The sequence below is a fragment of the Protopterus annectens genome, chromosome 9.part0 (genome assembly GCF_019279795.1).
Source record: "Protopterus annectens isolate FY-2018-M chromosome 9.part0, PAN1.0, whole genome shotgun sequence".
Lineage (NCBI taxonomy): Eukaryota > Metazoa > Chordata > Ceratodontiformes > Protopteridae > Protopterus > Protopterus annectens.
In genome coordinates this window covers 660647891-660667075 of record NC_056743.1, presented here as the reverse complement: position 1 = coordinate 660667075, position 19185 = coordinate 660647891, and the positions used below count along the sequence as shown (strand labels likewise).

The 19185-nt window shown below is 39.4% G+C and overlaps 1 long non-coding RNA gene across 1 annotated transcript in view; it reads left to right on the top strand.

Moving 5' to 3' along the window:
• Positions 1 to 18702, top strand: part of LOC122810893 — a 30507-nt gene extending 11805 nt beyond the window's left edge. Inside the window, exon 3 of the long non-coding RNA XR_006366143.1 lies at positions 18639 to 18702. This is a non-coding gene — a long non-coding RNA (uncharacterized LOC122810893). The remainder of the gene's footprint in view (positions 1 to 18638) is intronic.
• The last annotated feature ends 483 nt before the right edge of the window (positions 18703 to 19185 follow it).

Here is a 19185-nt window from a genome sequence, read left to right as displayed (position 1 = left end):
GTCGACCATGGGGAACCGACATCTCCGAACAGTGCAGAATGGAAAGATTTCCATTTCTTCACTGTAATACGATCTCTAAGTTGGTATATTAAATTTACTGGGGGGTGGGGGCAGAGCCTCCCACAGGGGGGGTGCAAGGGGCATAGTTCCCATGTTAGCATCTTTCAGGTTAGCTTTTTCTTTTTTATTTGGTCTACTTGTATGTTCGACATTTCAAATGTCGATCAGATGGTCTCGGCCATATGGGTTTTGACATTGTGAAATGTCGATCATATCAAGTAGACATATATATATATATATATATATATATATATATCTCAACAGTGTCTTAGTAGGGGCAAACCCCCACCACACACTCCCACTCCATCACTATATCAGTGCCAGGATTTCACAGTAGAGAGGAAAAATTCTATGTCCCATAACCGACTGTGTTTCATCTTCCACAGAACACCAACAGCACTGGAATCTAAAATTAATCTAAATGAATCTAAAGGAAAGATTTGCCTGCACTACAAAAAAAAAAAAAAAAAAAAACAGAAAAATGTAAATGACTTCTAAAGAAAACACTGACTTACACTGCTAAAACAAAATTTTAAGTGAATCTAACAGAAAAAGTCACTTAGACACTTCTAAACTAAAGGAAATGCACAAGATCAAATAGTTACATAGATTGATCTATTAAGCATCAATCCAATCCACCAGAGCAGATGTTCAACTGTATGCATTTCAATACCGTAAAGAGAACCCTTTTATATATATATATATATATATATATATATATATATATATATATATACACACTTAATATAGCTGAAAGATGCACATGCTGATGCTGGTAATGTTGACATAAAAAAACAGTTGGTTGGAACATGCAACAAGAAGAAAATGATGTTTTCACCCTGTACCTCCCACTCTCCCTGCTAATTATATATTCCAACTACCAAAATTGGACAATACTGCAAACTCCCCAACTCCAGATCTGGTAGTGTAGCAACTCACACAATTGGTTACCATCTCTTTTTTTTTCTTTTTTGTTTTAACCAATGTGTTGCCAACAAAACAGGCAGTCAACTTTAAAGTAATCATAATTAATGTGCCATATATGTGTGTGTGTGTGTATATATATATATATATATATATATATATATATATATATATATATATATAGGTATTATCTGCATATCCTGCAAAATTAAAACAAACACTGAAATATATATTTTCCACAAAGTGTCTTCATACTTTAATAAGTAATAACACCAATTCTGAAAATAGTCAGCACTAAAATCAAACTGTCTCATTTGGTTCAAGATGTTACAGGCCACCAAGTAAGGCAACCGAATAAAGTTCCTTTATATCCTCAGTAAAGTATCGATTCCAGTGATTGGTTATGTTGCATTACTATGAGTTCTCATATGTTTTAAAAAAAGGGTTACACTCCCTATTGCAGTTGATGCCACTTAAATGTAATGAAATGTATTGTTTTAGTGGTCTTGAAATCTATCCAGTGTATAAAGACCTGCAATCACATGCCAGAATATATATCATCCAAGAGGTGGTACCTATTTATTAGGTGTCTGATTTCAATTGTTTTAGTATTATTATCAGAGAGAAAACATTTAGTGCTATAGATTCATGCAGTGAGAAAAGTTACTGCATCAGAATGAGCCACATTTCATAGTGTATTGATGAGACCACTTATAAGTATAAGGTTGTATATTTTTTACCATATAAAAGTCTATACAATTGTTTTTCCTTTTCTGTAATCAAACTTGCAGTTTGATGGATATTCCAATATCTGGTAATAACCTGTATGATTTTAAATGTATTATTTCCAGAAGACTAATGGGGTTGGTATCTGAATGGAACTAATAACTGTATTTTCCCAGAATGTTAGGGAATGAGCTTTGACATATGGGCAATTTTTAAACATGTTTTAGCTGGTAATGATATACTCAGAACAGGCCTTAATAAGCCAGGCACATAAATTGTCTGCATCCATTGGGGAGGCCAATTGTGTTTTGTTAGGCAAATTTTACTAGCCTTAGATTTGATTTTCTTGAAATAAAATGATGCAATGAATTCCACAGGACTGGGGGGAGGTGTGAGAACTAGATATAATTAATTAAATTCAATGAGAAGGTGTTTGCATGAAATGAGACCTTAAGATTTAGATGTGGATGTTTTTTTTTTTTTAAATAATCAGCTTCTGAATTGATTAGTTCGTTTTGGAGGGATTTTTAGGATGACTGCTGTTTTTGTGGAGGAAACTGGCTTCATGTCTTCCAATGAAATCCTTAACCAGACTAGGTAGTAATATAAATCTATTTCTGTAATCTATAGAGCTGTTTATTTCCCATATGGCCCAGGCTTCATCCCTGCATTTTAATAGTTGATTTAGTACATTAGTCAGCCACCTGTTTTGGTTTGCTTTGCTTTGTGTAGTTGGACTAGAATACTTTGCTCTACTGTGTGAGTGGCATGAATTTAATAGTATAAGCAGCTCTACAGGGATTTTGAGAGAACATGGTAGGACTTTTGGAAGTTTAGTATAGATTTTTTCTGAAGGAATTTTTTATTGCTTTTGGATAGTTTAAAGATTTTTAATTTGGAATGTGATGAAAAAGTAATCAGACATGGTAGCATGACTGAAATGTCAAGGAATTTGCCTAGAAAATTGACTTGGAAAGGGTTGACAGTTTTTAGATTTGATCTTGTGTAAGTTCGGGTATCATCTGAAGATGATTGCAGTCTGCTAGCCATTTGTTAGGTCATGGACAGAAATTTGGCTTAGGTAATAATTTATAAGTTCCAGGAATGCCTGGATAGGATGAATGTTTCTCCATCTATTCTTTGTGTTGGACTGCTGTGAGAATATAATTGTGCCTGTGAAGTTGGAATAGAAGGATGTTTATTATGTTTATACCAGAAAAAAAGCTATTGCAACAACATCTATGTAATGCATATGCAGGAATTGTTCCAGTGGGTCTTGTTTATAGTTTAAATCAAAAAAGTATCACATTTTCATGATAAGTCACTGATTTCTTCAGAACAAAAGTTGAAAATATTAAAAGTAAAAAAAGCAGTCACATGATGTACCCAACAATCCATATACAAACAGTCATCCCTTAATTTAACCGAATCCAATTTCAGGAAGTTCTTAACAGAAATACCTGGAAAGACAGACAGACATTAAAACCAGAATATTTCTGAGCACATTAATGCCATAATGAAGTGTAAACAAATACCCTTTACTTACATTCCTTATTTGTAAGGATTTTAAAGTATTTTTCTTACTGATTTTGTTACACTGAACTTGAAAGGAGGTGACTGAAAAACTCTTGGTATATAAGGAATCAAATGGCAAAAAAGATTCAATGCCACTTGTTAAAAAAATCCTTGCTTTCCTTAAATTCCACGTTTTTCAGGAGATGATTTTGGTTTATTACTACCTTTCAACTAGACAAACATTTTTTAGAAATTATTCATTTATTTTTAAGGATGTCTGCATTATTTAAATGTTGGAGTAGTTTTTTCTGCTAAAGCTTGTAGGGGTCCAAGGATGGCTTTAATATTATCTGGAGAGGTTAAGAAATGTGGGTCTGAATAAAAATGTCGGCCATTTGGTCTATTGTGGTTGCATTTTAGCAGGAAAGATAGAACTGAAGTCTATATTAATGTTTTTTTTTAATATTGAGGTATTAAGAAGCTAGAAGGTTAAATGTTGTGAATAATTGGAGTGTTTTCAGGAGATATGAAAAATAAGATCAAAATCATTGTTAATGCAAATAAAACTGGCTTTGGTGAGATTTGCAGTGTTGAAATTAGGATAATCAGTTTGTGTATATAAGTAGATGCATGCAGTTGACACAGTTGATTGGAATCAGTGTGCTAGAGATGTAGACGTAATAAATAAAGATAGTTTAATTTACAGTCTAGAAGGATTAATTAAAAATCGTGTAGTAAAGGGAAGATTATTGACTAAATGGTCTATATAGAAACTGGAAAAATTAAATAAGTTCTGGAAGCTAGGCAGCCAAAGCAGGAAGTTAGAAAGTGTTGTTATTTTGAAATATTTTTGATACATAAAAGCCGAAAGACACAACATTGTCTTTAAGATATTATTGCTGTTGAGTGAAATTAAAGAGGGGAAAAATAAGGTAGTATACTCTAAGAGGAAAGAGAACTTTTGTGTAAAGGATCTGAAAATAGCAGAGAGGACAGTCATCACACATGGTAGGTACTTTTGACTAAAGATACAGCTATTTGTTTTTGTATTCTAAAGCAAATGTTTAAGAGTTTCTGCCACTTTATTAAGAAATGACGTGTGAGGTAATGTTTAAAGGTATAGTAAAACACTTATACTTTAGGGAAAAAGCTTTATTGATGTTGAAACTGGCATGTCAAAAGTGGGCTTAATGGTTTTGATTAGTTGTAATGCAGTGATCATATGTACTGTTTGGATATGTAACAGGTTGGGGATATGGCTGTGCATATTGCAGCATTTGTGTAGTAGATGGGAATTCAGGTAGAGAGGAGAACAAAGAAGGCCAGCCTTTAAAGAGTGGTAGTTATCATCTTGCATGCAAATGTGCATTGATGATGTTAACAGACAGCCCAGAGATCACAAGGTGAATTTCTCAACTAAGTACAGCTATATGGAGATATATAGGCAAAAAAATGGGAATAGGCTTAAGAATGACTACTTGAAATAAGAATGATATTAGTCATGGTAGATAAATAAGATAAATGTCAACCACTGGATATCTAATAAATACCTATGAGACCAGTCCGAACACATCACAGAATACAAATAACTGTGCAGTCATCACTGTTTTAATTTCTCCAAGTCTTTTGGGTTTCTAATACCATGATGGCAATGGACCCCATTCCTAAGTCAAAGTACAATTAAAGTTCATGAAATTAATATTGTTTCACTCTTTGATGTCAGCCAGTAGTGTTCTTCGCAGCACCCGCAATGTGCCCAGTAATGACTCCTTCTGCACTTCGTACGGAGTTACATGTATTTGTAACATGTAAATATGATTGTAGACTCTTTTTTACAAGACCTGTTGCTCCTACTACTATTGGAACTGTCTGGCTAGCTTTCTTCCACATTGTTCTCGTTTCTGCCTGCAAATCCTGATATTTTATGACATTGTGTCTCTCTGTACACAGGACACTGTAGTCACCGGGTGTGTCAATTTCAATGATCAATGCTACTTTTGCCATCTTTTCCTAGACCACTATATCTGGTTTTCTAGCAGCTATCTTTTGAACTTTTGGTAATGAATGATCCCATGTGATGTAGACCATCATTTTCTATGATGCTTTGTGGCTCGTGTTTCCAGTGTTTTCCAGCGACTTCAGTACCATAATGTTTGCACAATCCCCAGTGCAACAGTATTGCCACATTATTATGCCTTGCAGTATACAGTCCTTCTGCCATTAGTATGTTGCAACCTGCAACGAGGTGTGCAGCTGTTTCCAATTCGGCTTACAAAACCTACATTTGTCTGTTTTGCCTGCATGTTCAATGTACTTTGTAAACCAATGTGTACACAGCCCACTATCTTGGGCCACCAATATTAGCCTTTCATCTCTTGGTTTGAATTTGCCTCTCCTTAACCATTCTTGTGTTCATTCCTGATCAACATGAGGTGCTTCCAGAAGTTTTCTATACTTGCAACTATATTTATGCATTTTACACATTTCTTGCCTTCTCATCTGATCCTTCACCTTATATTCTTTCTTTTGTTTTTTGGCACATTCAGTTGCTGCCTGATTTTAATCTACTTCTGGTTTGATTTCCATTCCTGCTTGATGTTGATATGCTTCTGCTAGATTAAGCAGAGAAGTCATCTTAGATTTATTCTCCTTATGTTTCAAAACTTTCACTATGTTTGGGTCTTGTGAGGTCAGCAGCTATGTGTGGAGTCCCATGATTGCAGATCTATACATGCAATCAATTTCGTAGAGGCCCATCCCTCCTTCAGAATGGTGAATATATAATCTTGCTATGCACTGATTTTTATAAATCATTTGGTGAGCATGAAGCATCCTTCTTGTTTTTCTATCTAATCAATCTGATACATTTTGTGGCCAGTCAATAACTCCAAAACTGTAAGCTAGGACAGGAAGAGCAAATTGGTTTATAGCTTGGATTTTGTTCCTAGATGTCAATGCTGTTTTCAGGATTAATTTAAGTCTTCTGAAGTATTCCTTACTAAGTTTTATTTGCATTTGTTCATGTTATATTGTTGATCCTTCATCAGTTCCCAAATATTTAAATACTCCTCCTTGCTCAAGTACTTTTATATCACATTCTTGCCCCAAACTGATGTTTTCCTGGTGTTGTAGTTTCCCTTCTGTAAATGTGGTTTTTGCACATTTATCAAGACCAAATGACATTCTTATATCATCTGAAAAAGTTCTGACAACTTGCAGTTGTGCTTTCAGTTCCTCATCTGATTAGCTATACCGGTTTAAATCATCAACAAAGAAAATTTATTTTATTTATTCATTTTACATTTGTTGACCGGGATAGTCCGACTGGATGCATGTCCATTTTCAGTGGAGGCCCGGGGAGAAAAGCTCCAAGGGTAAGCAGATACAGCATTACGTAATACCAGCATTACATATTACAAACAGACTATTTACAGAGATTACATAAGTAAGCAAGTTAGTTCCACAGGTTACAGTTAATCTTGAGCACAAGTCGGGATTACATTAAATTACACAGTAAACTGGTTAACAGATTTTTACACATTCTAGAGAGAGTTAGCCAGGCTTGATAAATTGACATAGCCAGTTAAGTGACAAATGTTGTTTGAGTCTAGTTTTAAATTGACCTAAGGTGGAAAGTAAGGTAATATCAGCTGGAAGAGAGTTCCAGGATCTACTTACAGAGTTTGCAAAGAGAGAATCACTGGCTGTGTTATTAATTTTGCTAGTTTGAATTAGTAGTTTGTCAGAGGATCGAAGCGGTCTAGGATTGTTATAGGGGGTGATAATATTTTTAAGTGCAGGAGTATTGTCCGGATTATAGAGGATTTTATAGGCCATAATCAGTTGGTTATACTGGATTAGGCTGGGTAGTTCAAGCCACCCAAGCTGATTTAGATTGATGCAATGATGTGTCCTAAAAGGCAGCCCAGTGGCAAACCTGGCAATGTGGTTGTAACAAATTGAGAGTTTGTTAAGGACAGTCTTGTTTAAATTCGAGAGTAGAGGGGATGCATACAGAAGGGTTGAAAGAAGGTGAGAGCGAGCTATGGCAATTTTAGCTGGAGGGGTTAGGAAGGCTTTTATTCTGTAAAGTGACCCTAGTTTTTTATTGATGGTTTTGATAGTTTGGTTAACATGTAGGTCAAATTTTAGATTATTGTCTATGATGACACCTAATAGTTTTGTAGATGGGTCAGGGGAGATTATTGTGCCATCATTTGATTTTATGGTAAAGGTGAAAGCGGTAGACCTTTGGGTTGGGAGGGTGGCTTAATGGCTAAGGTGTTTGCCTTACAAACACAAGGTGCAGGGTTTGAGTCTCACAAGGGATAATTGGCTAGGCTTAAAATGGCTCGCAAGGGCAGTTAGCTTAAACTATGAACCATGAACCATGAACCTACGTGTTGGTGAAAATAACAGCATTTTAGTTTTTTGGGAAGATAAGTCTTTACACTTTGTTGTTTTCTAGGAGCTAGATTAAAGCCATGGTCTAAGTGTTAAGTCAACAGCTTAGTGGGTTAAGGGCAAGGCAGCATAGCAGTGGTGACAAAGAGTCACCGTGGAATATCCCTCTTTGAATGTTTATCCCTGGATTAGTCCTTAATCATAGCTTAATTGCAAAGTGGTCTGCCACTGTTTCATGGTCTGTAATGTAGTCAATTAGTGTAGGATGTACCTTATACATTTTAAGCACGCTTTTATCCATGGATGTGGGATGCTATCAAATGCTTTTTTGTAGTCAGTTCATGCCTTACCTAGATTCTTCCACTATGACTTTATTTAACAACAAATTATTCTTTGTTCCATATGACTTTCTTTTATTGCCTTTTTGTTCTACTGCCATAATTGCATTTTCTTCTAAATGACTATAAACTCGGTTGGTATCAATTCCCATGTATACTTTATATGTCATTGGAAGGCGAGTTATTAGTCTATAATTTTTAGCATAGCTTGCAGGTTCACTCTTAAATAGGAGCATTGTTTTTCCTGTTGTTAACTTGGTTGGTGTCTGTTCGGGGTGCACATATAAATAATTCTTACTCATGGCTAAATCTTTGTGAAAAGATGTTAATACTTTCAGCCAAAAGTTAGGTACTGAATCTGGGTCTGGGATTTTCCAATTAGAAGCTTTTGTAAACTTTGTTTCAATCTCTGTTACTTCATCCCATTTCATATCCTCTACCTTTAAACCTCTCATTCTTTCTTTAACTTCTATCCATTTAGCATTTTTGTTATATTCCACAGGATCTTCATAGATAACTTCTACAAAATGTATCTATTTCTTCTTTTTATGGTAGTCTTTCAATTCCTTTTACCTTATTTACCATTTATCTATAAAACCTTTTTGGGCCATCAATAAATTGCTTAATGTGATAGTGTTCAATCTCGCCGTTTGTTCTTACACATGGGTTCGGAGCCGATCCTCGGCTCCGTGCCGGCCTCTTGCAAGCTCTGCATCGAGAAGAAGCTCGAGACAATCTAATACCCACAATCCCCCTCTGCCTTTACCTCAGATCTAGTTTGCCGCTGCTGCATACGCATCGTTGGGAGCTAGCTCGAGAGTTTCTAAGATAAGATATAACTTTTTTGGTTGTATTTTATTAAGATTTATATTCTAGTTGATATTATCTGTATTAACAAGTGTGATTGTGTTGTGGTTCCGTAATTCCTTGGTACCGTTAACCTGATTTTCGGTATTTTTGTATCGGGGCCTACTCCCTTCACATCTACCATATTGAGACAATTTACTCGGATTGACTGTGTTTTTCTGTAGTTATATATTGTTCTACTATGTCGGAGAAAGCAAAGTCTGGTTTCAAACGTTGTCAGTGTGGCCAAAAAATGTCGGTCACTGACAACCACAGTTCCTGTGTCTACTGCCTTGGCCCTCTCCACTTACAAGAGGATTGCTCCATCTGTCACTCTTTTAGTGGGAGGGTCATGACAGATAGGCGCAGGAAACTGATGGACAGAGGTCTACTGAAACCAGCTTTCCAAGAGGCTTTGGATGCTTCTGACCAGGCATCGAAGTCCTCTAAGGAATCGAAGACGTCGGAGCCTAAGTCATCGGCTTCGAGCTCTTCTTCAAAGGTTAGATCACCGGTTCCACAGACTTCGGGGCTGAGTGTTCAACTGGTGTCGGTTCCTGAGCCTCGAGTCTTGGAACCGTGATGGAGCTCCCTCCTTCGGCCATATTGAGGTCGGCTCCGTCTTCGGTTCCTTCGACCCGTTCTTCCTCCAAACTTTCGGATATCGATGTGGATCGCGTGGTGCAGAAGTTGTTGGAGCATTCGGCCCTCTCTAAACTTATTTCGGTTTCCACCCAGTTGGTGTCGAAACTTGAAGGCCTTCCTGTATCTCCATCCATTCCTCCTCCGAGACCGATTCAGTCTTTGGAGCCGGAAGAGGCTGATCTGCTGATTGTGGAGCCCTCGGGTCCAGAACCGTCTTTTTCTCGGTCTGTTCCTCACCTCGACTCCGGACCCGGTACCGGAGTCCCGGAGCCGACGGTCTGTTCTTGGTTCCGGGGCCGAGAGTCGAACCGACGTGTCGGTTCCGACTCTCCCCCTCGGGGCCTCGGCACGGATCGATTTGGCTCCATCCTCGGGGTCGATGCCTTCGGTGCCCGTGTCGGGGATTCTTCCCATTTCTTCGGAGCCGGGGACTCTTCGATGCGGGACCCGGGAGCGTTCGACCTGATGAGGAAGGTGTTGTCTACCCAGACAACCACATCAGTGGAAGCAGCTTCTCCTCCCCATAAAGGGCCTTTGTCTTCATCTGCACCCACGGCCACATCCAAGCGTCGGGCACCAGTGTCTCAGCCACCCCTGGAGGGTGTCCCCTCTTCCTCCGAGGCTTCTTCGGATGCTCCCCACGAGGAAGTCCCTAGGAAGAGACTGTGTAAGAGGAGACACTTGGATTCTCCACAGGAATCCTTGACATCTGATACTGACTTAGATGAGTCAGAGGGGTCCCCTAAGTCACCTTCAGAAGATGTCTCTTTTCAGACATTTTGGAGATCCTGAAACAGAGAGGTGACTGGCAGTCCCTTCCCCCTTCTGAGGATGAGTCAGTTCTGCTGAAGGCATTTGGTGCTCGCCCTTCCTCCTCCTGGGTCACTCCGCCCTTCGACGAACTGATGGAACTTATTGCTCGAAGGGCGTGGGAGACTCCTGACACAGTGGAACCTGTTCCAAGAAAACCGAACAAGTACATCACAGCACCTCAAGATAAGTCCTACTTTACAAAAGGAGTTCCAGTAGACGCTATGGTGGTGGCTGCAGCCACGAAAAAGGAGATGTCAGAGTCTTCTTCGTCTGTCCATCCGCCTAATAAAGACTCTAGGACGATGGATAGATATGGGAAGCGCATTTTTAGTTCAGCGGCTTTTTCCATGCGGTCCCTGAACTATTTGACCCATTTTACACGTCTGCAGAGGGATCTAGTCAAAGAGTTGGGAGATACCCTCCAGGGTACTACAGATGCAGCTGTCTCAGAGAAAGTGACAGCGCAACTTAATACCCTAACATCGATTGTTAACTCGTCCATGAGGCTGATTTCTTACGCAGCCGAAGGTTCGAGTAGGGCAGCAGCTTCAGCGATTGCTCTTCGTAGACAATCCTGGATGCGCTATGCTCCTTTGGAAGCCTTCAAGTCTTCCTTTACAAACGCCCCATTTGACGGTGCCACTCTTTTTGGCCCCAAGGTAAAGGAGACCCTTACCCGGTGTGAACAAGAGGGAAAGACTCTGTCTGCTGTCGGAGTCCGTTTTTCCACCCCAACCAGACCGTACCCCAAAGGGCAACGCTGGTGGGAAAATGTGGTTTCAAAACCCCAAGGGTCTTTCTCAGGCACACAGGGTGATGCCCCTCTAGAGGCAGAGGAGGGGCAGAGGTGGAAGACGCTGCTCTGGCGGCAGAGGGGTCCGCAACATCAAGGTGACAGGGAAACACTCCTGGTAAACCTTTCCAGCACTCCTGAGAGGAGGCCCGACTGTCCTGCTCTGGAGGCAGTCGGGGTCGCTAGCTTTATACCCTCAGGCCTGGCAAGATATAACTACAGACAAGTGGGTAAAAGCGAGTTACCAGAGGTTACTCCATACCCTTCCTATCCTATCCCATTCCAAAGAAAAGACTCCCAGATGTACCGCCCCATCTGCGAGCCAGCAGCTTTAGAAATTTCAAAGCTGCTAGAAAAGAGTCATCCAGCCAGTCCCAGCGGACCAGCAAGGATTCGGGACTTACTCAAGGTTCTTTTTAGTTCCAAAGAAAACAGGGGACTGGAGGCCCATTCTAGACCTAAGCTACCTCAATACTTTCATCAAGAAAGAAAAGTTCAATGGTCACGCTTCAATCGATCCTTCCATTCTTACAGAAGGACGAGTGGATGTGCTCAATAGATCTAGAGGATGCATACTACCACATCAAAATGGCCAGGGCATCCAGAGATCATTTATGCCCGGCTGGGAGCCAGTCACTTTCAATTTCGAGCCCTGCCCTTTGGTCTGACCTCAGCCCCAGGGTCTTCACCAAATGTATGGCAGTGGTAGCGTCTCACTTGAGACGCCAGGGATTCCAGGTGTTTCCAGATCTGGACGACTGGCTCCTTTCGCCACCACCCGGCCAACTACTGCAGGCCAGAGACTATGTTCTTCAACTGTGTGTTCACCTAGGGATCTCCGTAAATTTCGGAAAATCCTTACTTCAGCCATCACAAAATATCTTGTTCATAGGAGCAGAGTTAAACACACGTCAATTAATTCTGAGGCTTCCCCCAGAAAGGATATTATCACTGCAGACTCACATACGTCTTCTACTCTTGTCAAGGAAATCTCCTGCAAAACTGGTACTGAAGGTGTTGGGCCTCATGTCAGCCTCCCTTATTGCAATTCCCCTGGGAAGGCTGCACATGAGAGTCCTACAATGGCTACTGTTTGCTCAATGGTCATTTCAACAACTACCTCTAACACACGAGATTCTTATAACAAAGACTTGCAAAACAGATCTAAACTGGTGGCTTCAAACGTGCAACCTTTCCCAGGGGAGGCCATTTGTGTTACCCACGCCCACAGTTACGGTGACCACGGACGCTTCCCTGATAGGGTGGGGGGGCATCTTTCAGGGACAGACAGTCCAAGGCGAATGGACCAATTTGGAGTACAATCTGCACATCAATGTACTAGAGTTGAGGGCAGTGTTTCTAGCGTTGCAACACTTTGCTCCCCTTCTTCCTCTAGGGACTATTGCAGTTCAGACGGACAACATGTCGGTAGTCTGGTACATAAACAAACAAGGGGAACCAAGTCCTATCAACTATGCAGAGAGGCCATGAGAATTTGGCAGTGGGCGGAGTCCACGGGTCGCTTTCTAATAGCAACGCACATCCCGGGTCATCCAACGTCATAGCCGACAGGCTGAGCAGAGCAATTTTGTTACCGCACGAGTGGTCTCTAAAACAGTCAGTGGCGAAAAGGATTTTTCGCACGTGGGGCCAGCCTTCCTGCGACCTGTTTGCGTCTCCAATGAATGCCAAATGCAGGAGCTACTTTGCCCTATTACCCTCCAGGGAAGTCCCCAGGGATGCACTGGTTTACGATTGGCCCCCGGGACTCCTATATGCATTTCCCCCATTTCCTCTGATATCGAAGTTTCTCCAGAAAGCCAGGAACCTACAAAGGACGATAATCCTCATTGCTCCATTCTGGCCTCGTCAAATTTGGTTTCCCTTTCTAAAAATACACTGCAGTCGGGGACCCTGGATTCTGGACCCAGAGCCAGATCTATTGACTCACTCGTCAGGGGTTCCCCATCCCGCGCTCCTGTCACTCCATCTAGCAGCTTGGCTGCTCCAATTCCCAACTTAGCCAGGTCTGATCTTTTGTCACCAGCAGTCCAGGATATATTAGTGGCTTCGCATAAAGCTTCCACTACAAAGACATATACTAGCAAATGGAAACGGTTTGTATTCTGGGCGAATACACACCATGTGGATCCCTTTATAGCTCCTTTGAATAAGATATTAGAGTTCTTAACAGACTTATTTCATCAGGGTGCTTCTCCTGCTACTCTAAGAGTTCAATTGGCTGCCATTTCGAATTTCCATGTGGAAGAATGTGGAGCTCCTATTATGGCTCACAGACTTTGTAAAGCCTTTTTAAAAGGAGTTTTTCATATTAGACCACCGGTCAGATCTCCTACGCCACCTTGGAGTCTAAACTTGTTGCTATCTAAATTAATGTTGCCCCCTTTTGAACCTGCCTCTTCTTGCCCATTAAAATTTTTGTCCTGGAAAACTCTCTTTCTGGTAGCCATTACTTCTGCTAGACGAGTGTCTGAACTTCAGGCTCTCTCCATCAAGCACCCTTATTTGATCTTTCACTCTGACAGAGTTTCTCTTCGAACCAATTCATCCTTCCTCCCTAAAGTGTGTTCCATTAACAATATTAATCAGTCCATTGAATTACCCACTTTCTTCAAAAACCACTCCAACAAATTGGAGTATATGTTACACAAATTGGATGTTCACAGACAGCTAAGGTTTTATTTGGATAGAACAAAAGATCACAGGAAAACAGATCAACTCTTTGTGGCTTTTGCTGATAGCAGGAAAGGACTTGCAGTTACCAAAAGAACTCTTTCTAAATGGTTAACGGATTGTATAATCTATGTCTACGATTCTGCAAATCAACCCCTTTTACACAAACCCAAAGGACATTCCACAAGGTCGATATCTACGTCTTTGGCTCATGCAGCTCGCCTACCTCTGGATGCTATTTCAGCGGCTGCTACCTGGTCTAAGCCACATACATTTATTTCTCATTATAAAGTAGACAAGGTTTCTAGGGACAGGGCAACCTTTGGTTCCACTGTGCTCAAGAACGCCCTCCGTGAGTTCCTCAGGATCAAGGAGCTAGGGACGCTACCCATGTGTAAGAACAAACGGCGAGATTGAACACTATCACATATAGAAGTTATGTCCTTACCATAACGTTCCATGTGGAGTGTTCATCTCGCCTTTGTTCTTACAGTCCCACCCTCCCACCCTTGGGAAGAACGTTCTTTGATGCCTGGCCAGAAGCATTTTTTGCTACTGTTATTATTCTGTGTACATAGTTGGTATACACATATATGTTTATATGTGTCTGTTTAGATATGTTTATGTGTGTAAGCATGAATGTGCTTTTATGTAGATTGGTTTGCTTGCAAACTAGATCTGAGGTAAAGGCAGAGGGGGATTGTGGGTATTAGATTGTCTCGAGCTTCTTCTCGATGCAGAGCTTGCAAGAGGCCGGCACGGAGCCGAGGATCGGCTCCGAACCCATGTGTAAGAACAAAGGCGAGATGAACACTCCACATGGAACGTTATGGTAAGGACATAACTTCTATTTTTATAGTTTTCCTTTATATTTATCTTCGTATCTTCTAAGTTTTTCTGCCTGTGCTGAAATTTTTAGTTTGTTACTTGCAATAGTGCATGGTCTTTTCTAATAATGTGCTTTGTTTTTATCACATCTATCTTTGAGTATTTTTGTTGAGCTGTTCCATCTTCTATACTCTTCTAATAGTGACACTTCTCATCTTAGTTGCTTTATAGTTTTGTCTGTTCGATACTTGCATGATCGTATTCGATTTCTCCCCTTCCTTTCCCTCACTACCCTGTGTCCTTGTGGTAGAACTTTATCGGTTATTAATTTAGCTGCACAGTAATATATCCTGTTTACTTCTGTTATATCGCATGGATCTCTATGAACAGTCCTAATTACTGCATTCATTTTATCAGACTTCTGACATTTGGGTTTTATTAACCTTCTGCAGTCTTTTTCTTTCATTGATCTTAATATATCTGTCTGTCTCTAGTAAATCAAGCAACTCTTCTCTTAGCTCATTTTCTTGCAAACCGAGGGCACATCCCTTGTTTTCCATTTCCTGTGGGCATTCTATAGAAGATTCTATACCATCTTCCTGTGGCACCTTCTCTTCAATTTCATCCTGTGCCGTCTGTTGCTCTGTCATATGGGAACTCGGTTTCCTGTTCCTTCCCTTATTGTCTAGTTTGAAGTGAATGTCTGTACTGGTTTCCTGTGGAAGGCTCAAAATTATTTTCATATGGTAGCTGATCAATTGGCTTCCTGTTCCACTGGTTTCCCCTTAATTTGAATATCCATTACTCTACTCTGTTGTGGTGCTTTCTGAATTGGATTTTCTACACTAAATCCTTCTTTGCAGGTACTCAATAACCTCAGTTTCTATTTCTTTAACTTCTCCATTACTAATCTCCTTTTCTACTTTTCCTCTTTGCCTTCTTATTTTTTTTTGTATTGCAAAGTTTTCCATATTCAGATTCCTTCGACTGTATTTCTCTTCAAATATCTTTGGTGCTGCTCTTTTTGTGTTGGTTAGTTTTGCTTTCTCCTTTGCATAAATATTACACCATATTACATCTCTTTTTCTTTCCCATGTCCATATTTCTTCTTCAGATGTTTCCTGAGCTTCCTGTTTCTCCCTACTTTGGCACTCACTCCATCCTGCTGTAATGTAATCTGTGTTAGACCTTCTACACCAAATTTTTCACTTTGCAGGCACTCCTCAACTTCAACTTCTATTGTTTAGCTTCTACTTTACTAATCTTCGTTTCTAAATTCCATCATTGTGATATTTTCGATCTATATACTGTTATTCACAAATCTATTGTATTAATGAACACAAATTTTCATTTAAAGCTTCTGACAGCTTTTCTTGAAGAAGTATTTTTATTTCCTCTAATTTCTCTCTTAATCATTTTGTATATCTTTGTCTGGAAATTCTAGTATTTTTGCAAAATAGTGACAATATATATTTTTTTTCTTATCCTCAAAAGTCCACTTTATCGTCTTTATGGCTCTTCATTGGCATATCAGTTTTTGTGATTTTTGTGGACTGCTACTTCTTTCTACAACAGGGGACCATTCTTCCCCTAGGCCTGGCCTGGCCCCATTGTAGTAATGTTTACGTATTTTTTCTGTCCGTGATACATGCTATGAAAATCCAGTCTATATATCAGTGTTGCCTTGGTGAAATTTTGTGAAATCAGGGTCCACCTTGTGAGGATACTCACCAAGACTTGAGGATGAATTCAGTTTCAGCAGTACTGCTCTCTTTTGCTTGCTGACTTTTCATCTCTCCATTCGGACCTTGATGAGAGCATTCTGAATGCATTACAGAATATAAATAACTGTGCAGTCCTCATCTGAGAAATCATGATTTAATGCTGAAATAGTGCATGTCAGTGCCTGTAATAGTTGAAAAATTCTGGTCCGAGGCAAGTTCTCCCATACAAATGTGATATGGCAAGTGGTAGTGGTGGCAGGGTTAGGAGATGTAGTGGTCTTTGGGAAGAACCAGCAATTAGGACATATGTGCTTCCACTGTAAAAGTTGTCAGTGTTGGTAGAGTCAGAAGAAGAACGAGCAAATCAGCCATTCAGTAAAATATGTGGCAGCTGATCAGATTGTGCTTCCCAGTTCTGATGTTAATGATTAGCATGGTGATCGGAAGATGAGTTATCGAAATGAAGTAAATCTGTTTAGTGGCTGTGTAGACAAAAAAGACCTAATATCTACATGAATAATCACATTTTATCAGCTTTACAAGTGCCATAATAATCAACACCTACATCCAGACATCTAAAAAAAAATCCCTACAGGTGCTAAGTTTGAAAACAGTCTTTTTACAGGAAAGGAAAACTGTAAAGTCAGTTCTGATAAAACATCAGCAAAATGTCAACAGATGCCAAGCATGCCTTAGGTATGTGAAATGTTGTGCTAGAAAAAAAAATGAAAAACAGGAATCCTCACAATAACAGCAATAGCTTACTGAAAAATGGCAAACCATAGTGTAAGGGTAAAGGGAATCTTATACTCCCCAAAGTGCCTGTGCCCTACACTTCAGAGACCATTGTATTCTGGAGACCTTCATGCCATGGGTAGATGGCAGTTCACTACATTCACATTGTTGCCAGCTGTATTCCCTAGCTGTGGGAAGCACGCTTGGAATAATATAGTTGGTAAAAACAGAAAAGCAGGATGAAAACTATATAATAAACATCTAAAAAGAACAAAACCATTCAAAAGATCAGCCAGGAAGAGCAAAGTAGACATACCAGGCAGCAGAAATGACAGAGGAGGAGAGAAGAGATATGTCAAGAAAGTGAGAAGCAAGATAAATAGGTGAAGACAGTTGCCAAAAGAGGTAGCACTAGCCTTAAGAGTATTACAGTACACCTCAATGAAATAACTTGTGCAAATCATGAATACAGTTTATAACACAGACATTCTTGACATGTAAAAAGAGTCTTATCATAAAAATGTCTGCATGAAATAGGAAAATATGCAAGCTATTCTGGTGCTATAAGCTCCATGCCCACCACCAAACATGAAACAAATGCCTGTGATGGATAAATTTGTAAATACTGTATGTGTGTAAGTGAGAGAAGCGGGCATATGTCTGCAGGAAGGTTTAGACAATATATTGGCCCAGCTGAGTTGTCAGGAAATAAATCATCAGCACACCTACAGACATTTAGGTCTCAGGTTTGTATGTGTGTTTGTATAAGTAGATAGATGTATATATAGGACTCTTGAATATGGTTGACACAGCAAAATTGACCACAGTTTGTCAATATAGGCAGATGGCAGACAGGTGTTATAGAGGAACAGTCCCTCAGTGGGGAAATATTCCGTTTCCCCAGTGATTGTTCAATTTCAGATATCATGTATAATTAGCAGGGGATGAGGGGAGCACATATGCACTTGACTATTGACATTTGTCTTATCAACCTTTAGTAGTTAAATTTCTTGCAGATAACATTTTGCCTTGTTGACAAAAATTATATTTATGTGTGCATGTGTGTGTGTGTGTGTGTGTGTGTATATGTACATATATATATATATATAATGTTATGTTCTCTGATGGTATTGTTTGCAGCTCCATGCCTGACAAGCTCACAACATTGTTTAGCAGAATTAAGTCACACATTACTGTTAGTTTTAATTAATGTACTATAGTGTAGTATATTTAAGTGCAAAAGAAGTCAAATCATTAGCAGTAGTACAGTAATAAATACAGCACTATAAAATGTCAGAATTTTATATTATTATATTGAGGATTATGTTTTTCCTTTATAAAAGTAAGACTCACCAAAGTCTGTAAAAAGAAAAGGTGACAAAAAAGAGTTGTTAATCCAGAAATATTTAACCTGAATTAAGTTTGGCTTATTATTATTATTAAATTATTGTTTCATTCAAATGGTACCTTGTAGTATTACAGTATACATTAACATGTGGTAGAGTAATTAACTGTACATCATTATTTATAGTGTTATATTGACTTCTTTAGCTATTAGTCTAAACTAACTGTTATACACTTTTCATTGTACAGATACTACCGCTACTATAGCAGAGGTTCATGCCCCATGGAAACCCAAAATGCTTCATTTGCATAGTAAGTAAAGATGATTGATATATTTTGCTGCTCCGCCAATATTCTGCCAACTTCCTTCCCCTCTTCTTTCATTTGACTTCTCCTTCCTCAGTATCTGTTTCTCTGTCTCTATCAGTATTGTTTCTTTTGTACTCTGGTCAGCTCAAAAATGCTGACATCCTTTTGTTTCCTTTCCTTCCTCATCCAACTAGTTGCATGTAGTATCTCTCTTCTTTCCCTAGACTATGCTCTCATTTTTTGTATACTTTGTGTATAAAGGCAGATTCTTTTTACTTCTCTAATTATAGTTTAATCCTGCATCAGCATTTCTCAAATAATGAAGCCAGCCTCACAGGGGAGGATCCAGCCTCTTACATGGAAAGATCAGTCATATCCAAACATTTTGTATGGCCACAGAGGTTTTGTACATTCTAAAGTGGCATTAAATGAATATAAGCCAGTGTACGTAGCTGTACATGTCATTATTAATATACATATATGTAGG